Source organism: Drosophila ananassae, assembly GCF_017639315.1.
Source record: "Drosophila ananassae strain 14024-0371.13 chromosome 4 unlocalized genomic scaffold, ASM1763931v2 tig00000061, whole genome shotgun sequence".
NCBI lineage: Eukaryota > Metazoa > Arthropoda > Insecta > Diptera > Drosophilidae > Drosophila > Drosophila ananassae.
The window spans coordinates 1,735,733-1,755,693 of record NW_025319038.1 but is presented as its reverse complement, the minus strand read 5'-3'; the positions used below and the strand labels follow the sequence as shown (position 1 = coordinate 1,755,693).

General features: G+C 44.5%; 1 protein-coding gene across 2 annotated transcripts in view; it reads left to right on the top strand.

The window, feature by feature from the left end:
• Window positions 1-19,961, top strand: part of LOC6502091 (plexin-B) — a 61,194-nt gene that overhangs the window by 24,673 nt on the left and 16,560 nt on the right. Inside the window, exon 6 of one of the 2 annotated variants that reach the window (XM_001966198.4) lies at window positions 844-1,073. The exons of the other annotated variant lie outside the window; for it this stretch is intronic. The gene's annotated coding sequence lies outside the window, so the exon portion shown is untranslated. Of the gene's footprint in view, window positions 1-843; window positions 1,074-19,961 lie in introns of those variants that run through there. 2 annotated transcript variants of the gene reach the window in all.

Below are 19,961 nucleotides of genomic sequence, written 5' to 3'. Positions count from 1 at the left end.
CGATAATCTAGTGTATTATAAAAACGAATTTAATTATACTTTCATATATGGAAAATTGCAATCATGTCCAATATGTAGAGCAACACCATAGATATTCTACAGACCATTATAGGTTCTAAAGACAAGATCATCCAACCGGAGTTTTAAGGGATCATACCGTGAACATTTTTTGGTTCATTTTTTAACTTGAGAGCCTGTCAGAGTGAACAAACCCGAGTCATATCGCCAATGATTGTAATTGCACCTATATCAACAACTGGATTATTTTTTAATGCACAGCGATTGTATTGAAAAATTTTTAAATAACTTAGCTCTATACATGCTTCGTCTAATCCTGCCCAATAGGGCGTTCATTCCGCTGAGAGCCAATCATATTTGTTGCTGCCGATCGTGCCTGTCTGCTCGTCATTTTGCTAATTTGGTACTGCGCATCCCTAATCTTCGCCGCCGCTGAGTCTCATGTATCAAGTTTAACTCTTTCTCAGTCATCCTTAAAACTCCAGTCTTTGTTCTAACGCGCGGTGTGTACAATGACCTAAAGGAGTGACTTTTTGAATGGCATTTGATATAGTGCGTTTGTTACTGAAACTAATTTATCATCCTATATAATTCCGAAATCAATTTTTGCCATTAATAGCAGTTTGAGACCTTATAAATGGAAACAATGCATACACATATAGACTTAAAACATTATTAAAATTTTTATCGTAAGTTATTTTATTCAATCAATGAATTTCTTAATTAAAAATGAATCATTTTTTTTAATTTATAAAAGTTAGTATATAGTAAATTTGAAAAAATATATTTATTTTATATTGAAACTAAACAAAAAATTTTTTTCAGACGTCATCTCGTGGAAAGTATTAATAGAAGTTGAAGATATGCAGGTTATAATCGTAATACAAAACATATAGACTTAAATAAAAAATATTTGTGTCTTCAATTGTAAGATAATATTATAATTAAAATAAAACAATTTGTCTCATGTAAATTCATATTATTAAGAATATTTAAATATATTTTAATGATTATTTTGTATATAAACATATAAGAAGAATAAATGATTCAAGGAATAAATTGTCCACTATGCGCTGTCCCTTTGGTGGTACGAACTACGTTTAAAGATAGCATATATAGTTTTGCATTTTTCTAAATACTAAAAACATACTAAACTTACTACTAAAACTTAACATAATAACTAAACACCGTTATCAAACTGAATAAATCTACGTTTATAATCTAAAGCCGACTCATATTCTCGGTCGCTTGCCTTTATCGAATCTATCTTCTTTCCGAATCTTTAGCTTGCGGGCTTTCGATTCGCTAATTATCTACTTCCGGCTTTATCTCGTCTCACATTCTATTACACATTACTATAGTTACCTTTATTTCACCCATTTTATGAGAAAAAATTGAATATTATTGTAACGTTTTAATTATACGTTTAATTTCACTGGCTGACAGCAAAAAATCTCCACGCATAATTTCACCTGCTTCATAACCTTCAGGCTCCCCTGAAGCAAATTCCAGATAGGTTCCATCACCCAAAGTTTCTTCGGTACACCTAAGAGACGAAATTGATCGAATTTATATTGAATTATGTATGCCGTGTAATTGCGTTGACCATCATTGTTGAAATGTATGTGTACCTAGTCAAATTAAAAAATGGCAACTAGCAGTTGCTTATATTCATCCAAAGTTGAAATTTCTGATTTTCAACATTTATTTTTGAGTTCCTATGATTTCCCCTCAAACATTTCAAGTTGAGAACTAAAATGCATTCTCCGCCTGGTTCAGTGTTTCTTCTTGGATCTCAAGATCAGTTCCATCTGAAAGACCCACTCTGGAGCTGCGGACAATGGTTCTGCTCATTCAATCACCGTACGTTGACAGGACAGCTGGTCCCAAGTACGCTAATTTATTTCCAGCACTACAGCGGGTATTCGCTTATGTACACAATTCTTTCAACGAGTTCGTCACAAGGGTGACACTGCAAGCGGCATAGAGTGTTGCACAGATAAAACGTTAAGGATAAAAGGTTTCAAGTTATACATAAAACAAACAGTAGAGACCATTGTAGTCCGAAAATAATGCCCTAAAGGGATCTCGTAGGGCATATGTCAAACTACAATGGCTAAGGAGTAGGGGACGAACATTTCTAGTCCTTCTACTAGGAACGTTTAAATTTAAGCTTTTTAGTGAATGCTGGCTGTCTACATTAATGAGTTTTTATAGAAACGACACCCATCATCGTTCTACGGTTTGTTAGTGATGGTAAGTTGATTAATATAAGTCTACTTTGGTAACAGGGAAGATTTGCATCCCAATTAAGTCCTCTAAGAGCTAAAATTAGAAAGTTTTTTTGTACAGATTCTATGAGATCTCGGTGTACTCCGTATTGAGGACTCCAGGAACGCGGTATTTTTTCTTTAGGTTATTTGTTTAAACGCAAATTTTAAAAGTGATCCAACTCGGATTGAAGTCTAGATTGGGCACTGAGCATTCTGAAGACTAAGCTTAACGTCATCAGCTTACCTAAGTTCAAGGGAATCAGTGAAGGCAAGGGGCAAATAATTCATGAATAACGTAAAAAGTAAGGGTCCGAGATGGCTCCCTTTGGGAACACCAGATGTGACGCGGACTGAACGCGAGGTAACATCTTTAAAGAAGAGACGTTGGGTTCTTTCAGATAAGTTAGGTTAGGTTATGGCGGTGATGCCAGGGGGACATAGAAGACCCCCCCGCTTCCACTTGAGCCACTAGGGCTCCTTGTGCTACCGCACCGGGCGCCCCATTCCTCCCTCGAGGGGATGATGATTCTGTAATTATTGGTGGGTTGGACGATGGGCACGCAGTAGTCCGTGCCCCCCTCAGGCATGAAGTGATGTAGGTTCAGTCTGGTATGACCAAAACTATTCTTACTCCATAGATTCGCCTCTCGCAGTCTTATTGCCGCCAGAGTGGCTATCTTTACCCCCATCATTTCCACCGGTAGTAGGTCAAGGATGATATCTAGGGCGTAGTGCATAGACTGCCTGTTATACAGACTTCCGCCATGCGCTGCGTATTCCTGAACTTTTCCCTGAAGGAGTTGTCCAGGGCAGGCCACCAGACCACAACTCCATAGAATAAGATTGGTCTGATGATCGCTGTGTACAGCCATCTGACTATCTTGGGGGACATTCCCCATTTCAGGCCTACCGCCTTGCGGCAGGTATAGAGTGCTATTGCCGCTTTCTTAGTCCTATCTGCGGTGTTCAGCTTCCAGTCCAGTTTCCCGTCTAGTGTGATGCCTAGGTACTTCGCACTATCACTAAGAACTAGTGTTTCCCCTAGGAGCTTCGGAAGCCTTAGATTTGGTATTTTGTACTTCCTGGTAAACAGCACGAGCTCTGTCTTGGACGGATTGACTCCCAGCCCGTTCCTTTGCGCCCGGGGCGACAGAACTTCGAGCTTCCCTGTCATTAGGTCGCATAGTGTTTGTGGGAATTTCCCTTCGAAGGCAATAGCAACATCATCCGCGTACGCAATGATCTCACAGCCGCCACCCTCTAAGGATCGCAGTAGGCTGTTACCGCCACGTTCCAGAGTAGTGGTGAGAGTACACCTCCTTGCGGGGTGCCCCTCTTGACGTGTCTTCGAATAGTCGAACCTCCAAGAGTAGCCTCAACACTCCTGTTGACCAGGATCTGCCGTATTAGGTGAATTGATCGGTCGTCTATTCCAAGTCCCGTCAGTGCATCAATTATTGAGCACGGCAAGATGTTGTTGAAGGCCCCTTCTATGTCTAGAAAAGCAACAAGTGCGTATTCCTTAAGGTTGATCGCTCGCTCGCCGATCATAGTGATTTCGTGCAGGGCTGTTTCTGTTGATCGGCCCCTTTTGTAAGCATGCTGAGAGCATGAGATGTCACTTGGGTTAATGTTTAGTTGGAGATGGAGACTTAAGAGTCTTTCCATAGTCTTAAGGAGGAAGGATGAAATACTTATAGGTCTGTAGTCCTTAGGGGTGCAGTGGGATGGTTTGCCCGCCTTGGATATGAATACAACCTTCGTGCACATCCACGCCTTTGGTACCATACCAGTAGTGAAGACGGTACTGAAGATTTTCTTCATCCATTTCTTTGGGTTAAAACCGGCCCTGGATAACTGAGCCGGTATAATACCGTCTGGGCCCGAAAACTATCTATTGCCCATTTAAGATTTCTGTCACTAAGTAGGTAATTGAGTGAGCCCTGGTGGCCCTGGCTACGCATCACCTGGGTTACTCCTTCCGATGAGCAACCCGGGAAGTGTGCATTGATAAGGGTCTCCAGGGATTCCTGGCTTGAGGTTGTCCACCGCCCATTCGTGTTCTTAATATAACCTACGATGGGGGCTGTAGTAGAGAGAATCTTTCTTAGGCGGGCGGCCTCTGATGTCTCCTGGATATTGGTGCAGAAATTGGCCCAGGCAACCCTCTTTGCCTTTCGCAATTCTTTGTTGTACCGCCTGAGTTCAGCTATATCAGGCCCGGCAGGAGTAATGAGTTGAGTGGGTAGCTAGACCCACTCGAGAAACCCCGAGTAGTAAAATTACCCACTCGAAATAGTCGAATACCATATATCGTCAACTTGGATGATTTACACATTTTAAATTTCACGCGGGAAACATGCGCGCTCGTTTTCACAGCTGTTTCTAACCTGGCAGCAAGCGCCATTCAAGGCACCCGGTGGGAAGGGGGCACCAAAAAGTACTGCCTGGTAACAACACTCGACATCAAGAACGCCTTTAACTCAGCGAACTGGTCGCGGACGTTAGAGGCGCTTACGAGGATGAACATACCTGGATACCTCCTAAGGATGGTGGATAGCTAGATGGATAGATCTCTTTTATTTGTCACGAACGAGGGACGCAAAGAACGCGAGGTCACCGCTGGAGTGCCCCAAGGCTCAGTGATCGGGCCACTGCTCTGGAACGCGATGTACGATGGTGTTCTTCGGATTCCAATGGCCGAGGGAACATCTGTCGTGGCGAAGACAGTCGGGGAGGTGGAAGCTACTACGAACTGTGCGATCGAAAAAGTGGAGGCTTGGCTGTCCACCGCCGGCCTACAATTGGCACCGCACAAGACGGAGGCAGTGCTAATCTAGTGGAAAAAAGTGGAAACAGCAACCTCAAAGAGATTGATACCTCGGAGTGATGCTGGACACGCGGCTCTCATTCCGGGAGCACTTGGAGTATGCTCACAAGAGGGCAAGTGAGACGATAAGGGCACTCTCACGCAAGCTGCTCAATATTAGAGGCCCGAGGCAAGAATGGCGTAAGCTCAACACCAGCGTGGTAAGCTCGCAGATTCTCTATGCCGCCCCGGTGTGGGCCGAGGCAATGACCGTGCGGTCTTATGTGTGGGGCATCGAGGCTGATTATCGGCTTTGTGCGTTACGCACGTCATGCGCCTTCAGAACGGTGTCGGACAACGCGGCACTCGTGATCGCCGGTCTCATTCCGCTAGGGGAACTGGTCCGGGAGAAGTCAGAGCTAGGCGAGACGGCGCAGGACGAAACCGCGTCGGCGTCGGCTAGGAAGGCAGCGGCGAGAGCCAGAAGCCTGGCCAACTGGCAGAGCTTATGGGAAAACTCTACAAAGGGACTTTGGACGCACAGGCTCATTCCGGATAAGGGCATATGGACCGGAAGAAAGCACGGCGAGGTGGATTTCTACCTGACTCAGGCCCTTAGTGGACACGGGTGTTTCAGAAGCTATTTGAAGCGATTCGGGCACGAAAGAGAGGATGGCTGCCCCTCATGTGGCAGGGGGGTCATGAAGGACGCCTACCATGTCCTCTTCGACTGTTGGCGCTTCGACGAGGAACGCACCAACCTTGAGGAGAGCCTGGAGGAGACCTTCTTACCGGTGAGCAGGTGCCACTAATGCTGGAGTCGGGGGCGCAAATGGGAAGCCACAGCCAAGTTTGTTTGAAGGAGCTGAGTGCCCTGGAGAGGGTGCGTAACGGGGGGGAGGACTAAGTTGCAGGAGTTGGGCGAAGCATTGCTTCACGGCCGTACCTTCCAAGACAGCAGCATCAAGCTCCTCTAGCCCCAATAAGAAATTAAATTAAAAGTAATGTAAATAATGTACTGGTAGGATATATTTAACATAAGAGCAAATAAATAAAATACGAATATAAAAAAAAAAAAAAGCTTTGTATAACCCTATGTTTATAATCGTGACCGTGACATGTTTTTGCCGCTTTTGTGCAGGCAAAATGAGCAAGCGAACAATTTGGGGGGAGTTGTGCTCATCCCAGATTTTGTTCGTTTTGTTCGTCTTTACATAACAATTCCAAGGGTCATCCTGTTCAAATGAGAGAAGTTTTTCGGTCCTTCGTCGTCTGAAAACATATTTAAGGTCGACAATGTCACAAAATCGGCTGAACGACGTCGCTCTTCTACATATTTATTCAAATATGACCGACGAGCTCGATCTGGAAAAACTCGTAAATGAGTTTATTTCGCGTAATTCAAAGCGTACTAGTGTTTTGAAAAAAAATGACACGATTTTCATGTTTTTGTTTACGTTTATGTAGATTTATTAATATAAACAACTATGAAAATTATCTCACAAAAATTTTTCTTGGTACTCATACGCTTTGCTCTTCCTCTAACCTGAGTTGAGCCCCTCATAGGTCTCGATAATTTCTCAAGGTGGTTCACCTAAGGATCTATCTAGTATCCTTTTATAGAGCTCCCAGTTTGCCTTCCTAGGATTTCGAACTGCTTGCTTGGTGAAGTTTTCAAAATTTCTATCTCAATGTAGCGGTGGTCTGAAAAGGAGTGTTTGTCTAGGACTCTCCAGGTGGTGATTGCATCAGCCAGGGAGTGCGAATAATGTAATGTCAAGAACCTCTCTCCTGTTCTTGACGACGAAGGTGGGTTCTGAACCTCTGTTAGCCACTAGAAGCTTAGAGCTGAGGATAAAATCGAAGATTGACTCACCCCTCTCATTTGTGTCAGTGCTTCCCCACTGACTGTGATGAGCGTTGGCAGCGCATCCTATTAGCATCCATATACGCCGAGCATATTCTTAGATGGCCGCCTGGGCCTTCTATCGATGCGGCTACATGATCTTCATTGCTGAAATTTTGGTAACAACCAAAATTCCGGTAACCTCAGCCTCGGTGTCGGAGCCTAGCAGTGAGTCCTCCTCCATACCGACGCCTCCAAGAGCCCTTGCCAAGTCACTCTCCTCTAAGGTGTACCCTTCCAGAATGTCCTCCTCCACATCTGACATTCCTTCTGGGCGGACCTCTTCGGTGGGTTCCCCCAAGTCTGGCTCTTGTGCGTCTATCTCCAAGTCGATGCCTCCTGGCTTACTCTTCGCATCCGACTTGTAGATCCTCACCGCAACGTGCTCGAACTCGTACTTAATACGGCTATCAGCACCCTCCAGGATCCTCGCAGTCTCCTCATTTAAAGTGACTGCCTTTTTAGTCCCACTGCCTCCTCCACCTTCGCGACTCTCCAGTCCGCCGTAGGGAGTGTGGGATTGCACATCTTGAACATGGCCAGTATGGTAGCAGGGTCCGCCGGCTTCTCGGTCAGCCATACGCGGGCCCTCGGTTTGCTGGGGATCTTGTCCCAGTCCACCACCTCCAGACAGGCTCCTGGGTAAACCTCTCCAAGCGACGCAATCATGCGCTTGTAGAGACTTACAGACCTCGCATCTTGGCATGCTATCACCTTGATGCTACCCTGGTAACACCCTGCGTCTTCGCAGTCCGGTGGAGGTCCTCCGCTCTTGAGCATCTCCTCCATGAAGCGCCCATGCAGCTCGTTCACCACCCTCAGCCAAAGCTCCTTGGGGATCAGGCCATCTTTGGAGCCGTTGTCAAATACCCCAATGATGGTCCTACCCTTAGTAACCTCGGCGAAGGATCTGTTACTCTATTGCGTCTGCCCCTTTTTCTTCTTAGCTCTGTCTGCCTTGGAGATTGACGGATCCATGATTCCATTTCCGGACATTCTTAGGGAGTTCCGTTCCCCACTATTTTTGTTTATATTTTTATTCAAGTTCATATTTGGACCCACGAGTAGGCGGGAAGGGGTTCGTCTATCATGACATAGCCCGCTTATCATGATAAGCCTGATTGAAACTGAGGGGTCTGCCGGTCCCCCAGAGTCCGCATATTAACGTCTGTGCACCCCCCGGACATGCATCCCTCGGCATATGCTGTTCCACCTTGGATTGGGGTGATTTGAGGAAGGGAGTGTTCTTCTCCCCGCCCGACTACGATTCGCCTGTTACCAGCCGCCCTCACGTGGAGAGTATAGTCGCACTACCAGCGGTGTACACAGTTACGGCACTTGAACTCATGCGTTTCTCCCCCTGTAGTACCCGTTGGCTAACGGCCAAGGAGATTGGTTAGGAGTCCCAAAATACTGAGATTACTTATAAGAAGCGAATGGGTTACCGAGTCAACTGCTTTACTGAAGTCAGTGTAAATGAGTCTGATTGTAAGCCATTCCGGATCCCATCACAAAAAGATCCAATCAAATAAGTTGCTCCAAAAGCTCCAATAAGTTGGTAGTGGTGGAGCGGCGCGTCATGAAACCATGTTGGCACGGAAATATTATTAAACTACATAGGTTTTGCAAATGTGGAGTGATAAGTTTTACAAAAAGCTTTTGAATTGCTGACAATTTAGAAATGCCTCTATAATGTGCTGCGTCGGATTTTTCCGTTTTTTATGCAGCGGAATAACGTAAAATTCCTTCCACATAAGGGGAAAGATCGAAGTCTCGAGCGATAGATTAAAGAGTTTAAGGAGCGGTTTGCACAGAGCCTCGGCGCAGTTCTGCAGAACACAGCCTGGTACTCCATTAGGGCCTGGCGAATATACGAGCTTGACCTTGAGAATATCGGATAAAACAATAAATTTGATCAAAAGATGGGCAAAATATAAGGTTGGCTGAATGGATATTGTTGGCACCTAGTGCCAAGACCTACTACCCAATCAAGATTCATCAGCAGGTCACGATATACAAGCATCAGACCTACTAGCCTATTAATAATGTATAATGTACGATATAATGTACGATAAGCATAAGCCAATATCCAACCTACTAAACCGGCACTAGTCGATGGCACCGGAAGCAGAATCAGCATTATCAGCGGGAAGAATGACCGACTGACCGAAGCAAGCAAAAACCAGCCAGCGAAGCCGAAATGCGTGTGGAAAGCAGTACATGAACAAACAATCTGAGTCAGCAGATTCAGAGGTTTGTGATCCTGGCATTAACCTTAGTTTTAGCACGTCCATAACATTGACCTTTCTTAGATTTAATGATGTATAATTTAGCATCTTATATAAGAGTTGTTCTTCTGAAATAAAGACAGTTCCGAAATCAGAGTCAATCGTCTCGTTACTCAGTGTCTGAACCACGGCAACCTACTTAAAATCAACCTACTTCGAGTGATCCTGTGTAAAACGGTTCACAAGTAGGACTCTCTGAAAGCTATCTACTTCGCGTGGCTCCAGTGTAAACGGACCACCAGTAGAACTTTTATCATCGAATCTACTTCGAGTGGCTCCTGTATAAGCGGCATACCAGTCTACTTCAAGTGTTGCTCCTGTGAAACGGACCACAAGTAGACCCCGCATTACCTAACCTACTTCGAGTGTTGCTGCCGTTAAATGAACCGCCAGTAGGACCGGCCGATAAGGAATAAGCCGAACCACCATACCACCGGTACTTGAGGAAAAGCACCCCAGGACTTCAAGCACATCAACTCCAAGCGTCCAACTCCAACTCCAAGCGTAATCACAGCAAGCGTCTGGCCAACCCGAGTAGTCCCTTGCAGAATTCAGGTAAATTTAGTCAGGACTATTTACGGTTTTTGACTGCGTTACTCCCGTGAGTTCAAGTTTGACGTAGTTGCTGCATAACGCTCTACGGACGAACAGATATTATAAGTACAAGGCTAAGCCGGACTGGTGCTAAGTGAATTCGTTGTTTAAAAAACTGAGCAACGAGATCGTCCATTGTCTGATCAGTGTTCGCTGATGAGTTTTCAAACGTAAGCAGAAGAGGAAAATTTACACGTTTGCGCTTAGTGTTTACAAAATTAATAAACTGCTTCGGATCCTAAGTGAACTGAAACCGACAGCGGTGAAAATAACTCCTATAACATTCTGCGTTATGCACGGAGAAATTGAACCGAGCTACTAAGTATCTTGAAAAACTAACTGTACAGCCAGATGATTTATGTTTATTTAAAAGTCTATTCATGGCGTTCTTAAAATTTAAAAGGTGCTGTTGGGCCAAGCAGCCACCAAAAAATGCATGTAAAATAATTATAATATGCTTAGCTGAAACTGTCTATTCATTGTGTCTAGACAAAATTCTATTCATTACGTTCTTTAAATTGTATAGGTGCTTTGTATACCAAGACGGATTATTTGAAGCAGACGGATATTTCCACGGAACGCTAGCGTCGAAAAATATATCTATATCTTCACATGCTAGTAGATCGGACCATTCAAATTCAAAAATTAATTTATTTAGTTTTTTAAAGTCAGCCTTACGGAAGAAACAAACTTTATGAGATTTAAGTGTAGGTTTAAGGTCAATGAAGCGATTGTTTTCGATTAAAACCTCAAGAGTGTGATGATATGGATCCTCAGAGTTAGAAAAAGTAATTCCATCAGGATCAGAAACGAAACACAAGTCCAGCAGCCGACCTAAAGAATTTCTAACGTGGTTAATTTGCCCGAGTGACATGTCGAACATGCCCGCAGGGAAGTCGTGGGGCAAGTTAGGCCTCAAGGTGAATTATCAACATTAGAGAGCATAGAATTACTAACAGCTGGTCACCATCACACAGACGATCAGAAATGAAACGAATAGCGGACAAATGTTGCCAGTATGTTCGGACGAAGGTGTTATGTAAGAACAGGTAACTTATAATGATTGACCGGACAAAATGATTTTAATACAATGAAATTCTATGTCACCAAACTCTTGTGATTTTACCTCTTCAGAAGCGCATTTGGAGTCTACAGAAATTAAGACTCCTCCTCCCCTTCGCAGTGTTCTATGACGTCTAAAAGCTGTGTACCTACTTGGAAAAACTTCGGAGCTTAAGATCTCCGGCTTTAACCAAGTTTCTGTTCCACTATAATGTGAGACGCAAAGGATTACAGTTCGGGAAGTTTACTACGTAACCCTCTAGAGTGGGCTCTCTGATAGGTAAGTGTTAGTGAAAACATTAGTTCTTTGAAGCTGAGAAAGATGAGGTGGAAGGTTGAGGTGAAAGCTCTAACATTGGAAAGGTTTGGATATTTTTTTTCTACATCGTACTTGACTTATGTTCTTGAACAAAAATGTTCTCCGTCCAAAAGATGGCAGAACAAATCGTATTGAACGTCAGCTCCACTCTCTGCTAGATGGAGCAGGAGGGCGGCGGATGCCACCTTACTGTGATGGAGGTTTATTTGCAGGAATGTCAAGGACATCCTTTAGATTTTCCACCACAGTAACCTCAGCCTCGGTGTCGGAGCCTAGCAGTGAGTCCTCCCCCATACCGACGCCTCCAAGAGCCCTTGCCAAGTCACTCTCCTCTAAGGTGTACCCTTCCAGAATGTCCTCCTCCACATCTGACATTCCTTCTGGGCGGACCTCTTCGGTCGGTTCCCCCAAGTCTGGCTCTTGTGCGTCTATCTCCAAGTCGATGCCTCCTGGCTTAGTCTTTGCATCCGACTTGTAGATCCTCACCGCAACGTGCTCGAACTCGTACTTAATACGGCTATCAGCACCCTCCAGGATCCTCGCAGTCTCCTCATTTAAAGTGACTGCCTTTTTAGTCCCACTGCCTCCTCCACCTTCGCGACTCTCCAGTCCGCCGTAGGGAGTGTGGGATTGCACATCTTGAACATGGCCAGTATGGTAGCAGGGTCCGCCGGCTTCTCGGTCAGCCATACGCGGGCCCTCGGTTTGCTGGGGATCTTGTCCCAGTCCACCACCTCCAGACAGGCTCCTGGGTAAACCTCTCCAAGCGACGCAATCATGCGCTTGTAGAGACTTACAGACCTCGCATCTTGGCATGCTATCACCTTGATGCTACCCTGGTACCACCCTGCGTCTTCGCAGTCCGGTGGAGGTCCTCCGCTCTTGAGCATCTCCTCCATGAAGCGCCCATGCAGCTCGTTCACCACCCTCCGCCAAAGCTCCTTGGGGATCAGGCCATCTTTGGAGCCGTTGTCAAATACCCCAATGATGGTCCTACCCTTAGTAACCTCGGCGAAGGATCTGTTACTCTATTGCGTCTGCCCCTTTTTCTTCTTAGCTCTGTCTGCCTTGGAGATTGACGGATCCATGATCCCATTTCCGGACATTCTTAGGGAGTTCCGTTCCCCACTATTTTTGTTTATATTTTTATTCAAGTTCATATTTGGACCCACGAGTAGGCGGGAAGGGGTTCGTCTATCATGACATAGCCCGCTTATCATGATAAGCCTGATTGAAACTGAGGGGTCTGCCGGTCCCCCAGAGTCCGCATATTAACGTCTGTGCACCCCCCGGACATGCATCCCTCGGCATATGCTGTTCCACCTTGGATTGGGGTGATTTGAGGAAGGGAGTGTTCTTCTCCCCGCCCGACTACGATTCGCCTGTTACCAGCCGCCCTCACGTGGAGAGTATAGTCGCACTACCAGCGGTGTACACAGTTACGGCACTTGAACTCATGCGTTTCTCCCCCTGTAGTACCCGTTGGCTAACGGCCAAGGAGATTGGTTAGGAGTCCCAAAATACTGAGATTACTTATAAGAAGCGAATGGGTTACCGAGTCAACTGCTTTACTGAAGTCAGTGTAAATGAGTCTGATTGTAAGCCATTTCGGATACCATCACAAAAAGATCCAATCAAATAAGTTGCTCCAAAAGCTCCAATAAGTTGGTAGTGGTGGAGCGGCGCGTCATGAAACCATGTTGGCACGGAAATATTATTAAACTACATAGGTTTTGCAAATGTGGAGTGATAAGTTTTACAAAAAGCTTTGGAATTGCTGACAATTTAGAAATGCCTCTATAATGTGCAGCGTCGGATTTTTCCGTTTTTTATGCAGCGGAATAACGTAAAATTCCTTCCACATAAGGGGAAAGATCAAAGTCTCGAGCGATGGATTAAAGAGTTTAAGGAGCGGTTTAACAAAACAATAAATTTGATCAAAAGATGGGCAAAATATAAGGTTGGCTGAATGGATATTGTTGGCACCTAGTGCCAAGACCTACTACCCAATCAAGATGCATCAGCAGGTCACGATATACAAGCATCAGACCTACTAGCCTATTAATAATGTATAATGTACGATAAGCATAAGCCAATATCCAACCTACTAAACCGGCACTAGTCGATGGCACCGGAAGCAGAATCAGCATTATCAGCGGGAAGAATGACCGACTGACCGAAGCAAGCAAAAACCAGCCAGCGAAGCCGAAATGCGTGTGGAAAGCAGTACATGAACAAACAATCTGAGTCAGCAGATTCAGAGGTGGGTGATCCTGGCATTAACCTTAGTTTTAGCACGTCCATAACATTGACCTTTCTTAGATTTAATGATGTATAATTTAGCATCTTATATAAGAGTTGTTCTTCTGAAATAAAGACAGTTCCGAAATCAGAGTCAATCGTCTCGTTACTCAGTGTCTGAACCACGGCAACCTACTTAAAATCAACCTACTTCGAGTGATCCTGTGTAAAACGGTTCACAAGTAGGACTCTCTGAAAGCTATCTACTTCGCGCGGCTCCAGTGTAAACGGACCACCAGTAGAACTTTTATCATCGAATCTACTTCGAGTGGCTCCTGTATAAGCGGCATACCAGTCTACTTCAAGTGTTGCTCCTGTGAAACGGACCACAAGTAGACCCCGCATTACCTAACCTACTTCGAGTGTTGCTGCCGTTAAATGAACCGCCAGTAGGACCGGCCGATAAGGAATAAGCCGAACCACCATACCACCGGTACTTGAGGAAAAGCACCCCAGGACTTCAAGCACATCAACTCCTGCCTAATCACAGCAAGCGTCTGGCCAACCCGAGTAGTCCCTTGCAGAATTCAGGTAAATTTAGTCAGGACTATTTACGGTTTTTGACTGCGTTACTCCCGTGAGTTCAAGTTTGACGTAGTTGCCGCATAACGCTCTACGGACGAACAGATATTATAAGTACAAGGCTAAGCCGGACTGGTGCTAAGTGAATTCGTTGTTTAAAAAACTGAGCAACGAGATCGTCCATTGTCTAATCAGTGTTCGCTGATGAGTTTTCAAACGTAAGCAGAAGAGGAAAATTTACACGTTTGCGCTTAGTGTTTACAAAATTATTAAACTGCTTCGGATCCTAAGTGAACTGAAACCGACAGCGGTGAAAATAACTCCTATAACATTCTGCGTTATGCACGGAGAAATTGAACCGAGCTACTAAGTATCTTGAAAAACTAACTGTACAGCCAGATGATTTATGTTTATTTAAAAGTCTATTCATGGCGTTCTTAAAATTTAAAAGGTGCTGTTGGGCCAAGCAGCCACCAAAAAATGCATGTAAAATAATTATAATATGCTTAGCTGAAACTGTCTATTCATTGTGTCTAGACAAAATTCTATTCATTACGTTCTTTAAATTGTATAGGTGCTTTGTATACCAAGACGGATTATTTGAAGCAGACGGATATTTCCACGGAACGCTAGCGTCGAAAAATATATCTATATCTTCACATGCTAGTAGATCGGACCATTCAAATTCAAAAATTAATTTATTTAGTTTTTTAAAGTCAGCCTTACGGAAGAAACAAACTTTATGAGATTTAAGTGTAGGTTTAAGGTCAATGAAGCGATTGTTTTCGATTAAAACCTCAAGAGTGTGATGATATGGATCCTCAGAGTTAGAAAAAGTAATTCCATCAGGATCAGAAACGAAACACAAGTCCAGCAGCCGACCTAAAGAATTTCTAACGTGGTTAATTTGCCCGAGTGACATGTCGAACATGCCCGCAGGGAAGTCGTGGGGCAAGTTAGGCCTCAAGGTGAATTATCAACATTAGAGAGCATAGAATTACTAACAGCTGGTCACCATCACACAGACGATCAGAAATGAAACGAATAGCGGACAAATGTTGCCAGTATGTTCGGACGAAGGTGTTATGTAAGAACAGGTAACTTATAATGATTGACCGGACAAAATGATTTTAATACAATGAAATTCTATGTCACCAAACTCTTGTGATTTTACCTCTTCAGAAGCGCATTTGGAGTCTACAGAAATTAAGACTCCTCCTCCCCTTCGCAGTGTTCTATGACGTCTAAAAGCTGTGTACCTACTTGGAAAAACTTCGGAGCTTAAGATCTCCGGCTTTAACCAAGTTTCTGTTCCACTATAATGTGAGACGCAAAGGATTACAGTTCGGGAAGTTTACTACGTAACCCTCTAGAGTGGGCTCTCTGATAGGTAAGTGTTAGTGAAAACATTAGTTCTTTGAAGCTGAGAAAGATGAGGTGGAAGGTTAAGGTGAAAGCTCTAACATTGGAAAGGTTTGGATATTTTTTTTCTACATCGTACTTGACTTATGTTCTTGAACAAAAATGTTCTCCGTCCAAAAGATGGCAGAACAAATCGTATTGAACGTCAGCTCCACTCTCTGCTAGATGGAGCAGGAGGGCGGCGGATGCCACCTTACTGTGATGGAGGTTTATTTGCAGGAATGTCAAGGACATCCTTTAGATTTTCCACCACAGTAACCTCAGCCTCGGTGTCGGAGCCTAGCAGTGAGTCCTCCCCCATACCGACGCCTCCAAGAGCCCTTGCCAAGTCACTCTCCTCTAAGGTGTACCCTTCCAGAATGTCCTCCTCCACATCTGACATTCCTTCTGGGCGGACCTCTTCGGTCGGTTCCCCCAAGTCTGGCTCTTGTGCGTCTATCTCCAAGTCGATGCCTCCTGGCTTAGTCTTTGCATCCGACTTGTAGATCCTCACCGCAACGTCCTCGAACTCGTACTTAATACGGCTATCAGCACCCTCCAGGATCCTCGCAGTCTCCTCATTTAAAGTGACTGCCTTTTTAGTCCCACTGCCTCCTCCACCTTCGCGACTCTCCAGTCCGCCGTAGGGAGTGTGGGATTGCACATCTTGAACATGGCCAGTATGGTAGCAGGGTCCGCCGGCTTCTCGGTCAGCCATACGCGGGCCCTCGGTTTGCTGGGGATCTTGTCCCAGTCCACCACCTCCAGACAGGCTCCTGGGTAAACCTCTCCAAGCGACGCAATCATGCGCTTGTAGAGACTTACAGACCTCGCATCTTGGCATGCTATCACCTTGATGCTACCCTGGTACCACCCTGCGTCTTCGCAGTCCGGTGGAGGTCCTCCGCTCTTGAGCATCTCCTCCATGAAGCGCCCATGCAGCTCGTTCACCACCCTCCGCCAAAGCTCCTTGGGGATCAGGCCATCTTTGGAGCCGTTGTCAAATACCCCAATGATGGTCCTACCCTTAGTAACCTCGGCGAAGGATCTGTTACTCTATTGCGTCTGCCCCTTTTTCTTCTTAGCTCTGTCTGCCTTGGAGATTGACGGATCCATGATCCCATTTCCGGACATTCTTAGGGAGTTCCGTTCCCCACTATTTTTGTTTATATTTTTATTCAAGTTCATATTTGGACCCACGAGTAGGCGGGAAGGGGTTCGTCTATCATGACATAGCCCGCTTATCATGATAAGCCTGATTGAAACTGAGGGGTCTGCCGGTCCCCCAGAGTCCGCATATTAACGTCTGTGCACCCCCCGGACATGCATCCCTCGGCATATGCTGTTCCACCTTGGATTGGGGTGATTTGAGGAAGGGAGTGTTCTTCTCCCCGCCCGACTACGATTCGCCTGTTACCAGCCGCCCTCACGTGGAGAGTATAGTCGCACTACCAGCGGTGTACACAGTTACGGCACTTGAACTCATGCGTTTCTCCCCCTGTAGTACCCGTTGGCTAACGGCCAAGGAGATTGGTTAGGAGTCCCAAAATACTGAGATTACTTATAAGAAGCGAATGGGTTACCGAGTCAACTGCTTTACTGAAGTCAGTGTAAATGAGTCTGATTGTAAGCCATTTCGGATACCATCACAAAAAGATCCAATCAAATAAGTTGCTCCAAAAGCTCCAATAAGTTGGTAGTGGTGGAGCGGCGCGTCATGAAACCATGTTGGCACGGAAATATTATTAAACTACATAGGTTTTGCAAATGTGGAGTGATAAGTTTTACAAAAAGCTTTGGAATTGCTGACAATTTAGAAATGCCTCTATAATGTGCAGCGTCGGATTTTTCCGTTTTTTATGCAGCGGAATAACGTAAAATTCCTTCCACATAAGGGGAAAGATCAAAGTCTCGAGCGATGGATTAAAGAGTTTAAGGAGCGGTTTGCACAGAGCCTCGGCGCAGTTCTGCAGAACACAGCCTGGTACTCCATTAGGGCCTGGCGAATATACGAGCTTGACCTTGAGAAGATCGGATAAAACAATAAATTTGATCAAAAGATGGGCAAAATATAAGGTTGGCTGAATGGATATTGTTGGCACCTAGTGCCAAGACCTACTACCCAATCAAGATGCATCAGCAGGTCACGATATACAAGCATCAGACCTACTAGCCTATTAATAATGTATAATGTACGATAAGCATAAGCCAATATCCAACCTACTAAACCGGCACTAGTCGATGGCACCGGAAGCAGAATCAGCATTATCAGCGGGAAGAATGACCGACTGACCGAAGCAAGCAAAAACCAGCCAGCGAAGCCGAAATGCGTGTGGAAAGCAGTACATGAACAAACAATCTGAGTCAGCAGATTCAGAGGTGGGTGATCCTGGCATTAACCTTAGTTTTAGCACGTCCATAACATTGACCTTTCTTAGATTTAATGATGTATAATTTAGCATCTTATATAAGAGTTGTTCTTCTGAAATAAAGACAGTTCCGAAATCAGAGTCAATCGTCTCGTTACTCAGTGTCTGAACCACGGCAACCTACTTAAAATCAACCTACTTCGAGTGATCCTGTGTAAAACGGTTCACAAGTAGGACTCTCTGAAAGCTATCTACTTCGCGCGGCTCCAGTGTAAACGGACCACCAGTAGAACTTTTATCATCGAATCTACTTCGAGTGGCTCCTGTATAAGCGGCATACCAGTCTACTTCAAGTGTTGCTCCTGTGAAACGGACCACAAGTAGACCCCGCATTACCTAACCTACTTCGAGTGTTGCTGCCGTTAAATGAACCGCCAGTAGGACCGGCCGATAAGGAATAAGCCGAACCACCATACCACCGGTACTTGAGGAAAAGCACCCCAGGACTTCAAGCACATCAACTCCTGCCTAATCACAGCAAGCGTCTGGCCAACCCGAGTAGTCCCTTGCAGAATTCAGGTAAATTTAGTCAGGACTATTTACGGTTTTTGACTGCGTTACTCCCGTGAGTTCAAGTTTGACGTAGTTGCCGCATAACGCTCTACGGACGAACAGATATTATAAGTACAAGGCTAAGCCGGACTGGTGCTAAGTGAATTCGTTGTTTAAAAAACTGAGCAACGAGATCGTCCATTGTCTGATCAGTGTTCGCTGATGAGTTTTCAAACGTAAGCAGAAGAGGAAAATTTACACGTTTGCGCTTAGTGTTTACAAAATTATTAAACTGCTTCGGATCCTAAGTGAACTGAAACCGACAGCGGTGAAAATAACTCCTATAACATTCTGCGTTATGCACGGAGAAATTGAACCGAGCTACTAAGTATCTTGAAAAACTAACTGTACAGCCAGATGATTTATGTTTATTTAAAAGTCTATTCATGGCGTTCTTAAAATTTAAAAGGTGCTGTTGGGCCAAGCAGCCACCAAAAAATGCATGTAAAATAATTATAATATGCTTAGCTGAAACTGTCTATTCATTGTGTCTAGACAAAATTCTATTCATTACGTTCTTTAAATTGTATAGGTGCTTTGTATACCAAGACGGATTATTTGAAGCAGACGGATATTTCCACGGAACGCTAGCGTCGAAAAATATATCTATATCTTCACATGCTAGTAGATCGGACCATTCAAATTCAAAAATTAATTTATTTAGTTTTTTAAAGTCAGCCTTACGGAAGAAACAAACTTTATGAGATTTAAGTGTAGGTTTAAGGTCAATGAAGCGATTGTTTTCGATTAAAACCTCAAGAGTGTGATGATATGGATCCTCAGAGTTAGAAAAAGTAATTCCATCAGGATCAGAAACGAAACACAAGTCCAGCAGCCGACCTAAAGAATTTCTAACGTGGTTAATTTGCCCGAGTGACATGTCGAACATGCCCGCAGGGAAGTCGTGGGGCAAGTTAGGCCTCAAGGTGAATTATCAACATTAGAGAGCATAGAATTACTAACAGCTGGTCACCATCACACAGACGATCAGAAATGAAACGAATAGCGGACAAATGTTGCCAGTATGTTCGGACGAAGGTGTTATGTAAGAACAGGTAACTTATAATGATTGACCGGACAAAATGATTTTAATACAATGAAATTCTATGTCACCAAACTCTTGTGATTTTACCTCTTCAGAAGCGCATTTGGAGTCTACAGAAATTAAGACTCCTCCTCCCCTTCGCAGTGTTCTATGACGTCTAAAAGCTGTGTACCTACTTGGAAAAACTTCGGAGCTTAAGATCTCCGGCTTTAACCAAGTTTCTGTTCCACTATAATGTGAGACGCAAAGGATTACAGTTCGGGAAGTTTACTACGTAACCCTCTAGAGTGGGCTCTCTGATAGGTAAGTGTTAGTGAAAACATTAGTTCTTTGAAGCTGAGAAAGATGAGGTGGAAGGTTGAGGTGAAAGCTCTAACATTGGAAAGGTTTGGATATTTTTTTTCTACATCGTACTTGACTTATGTTCTTGAACAAAAATGTT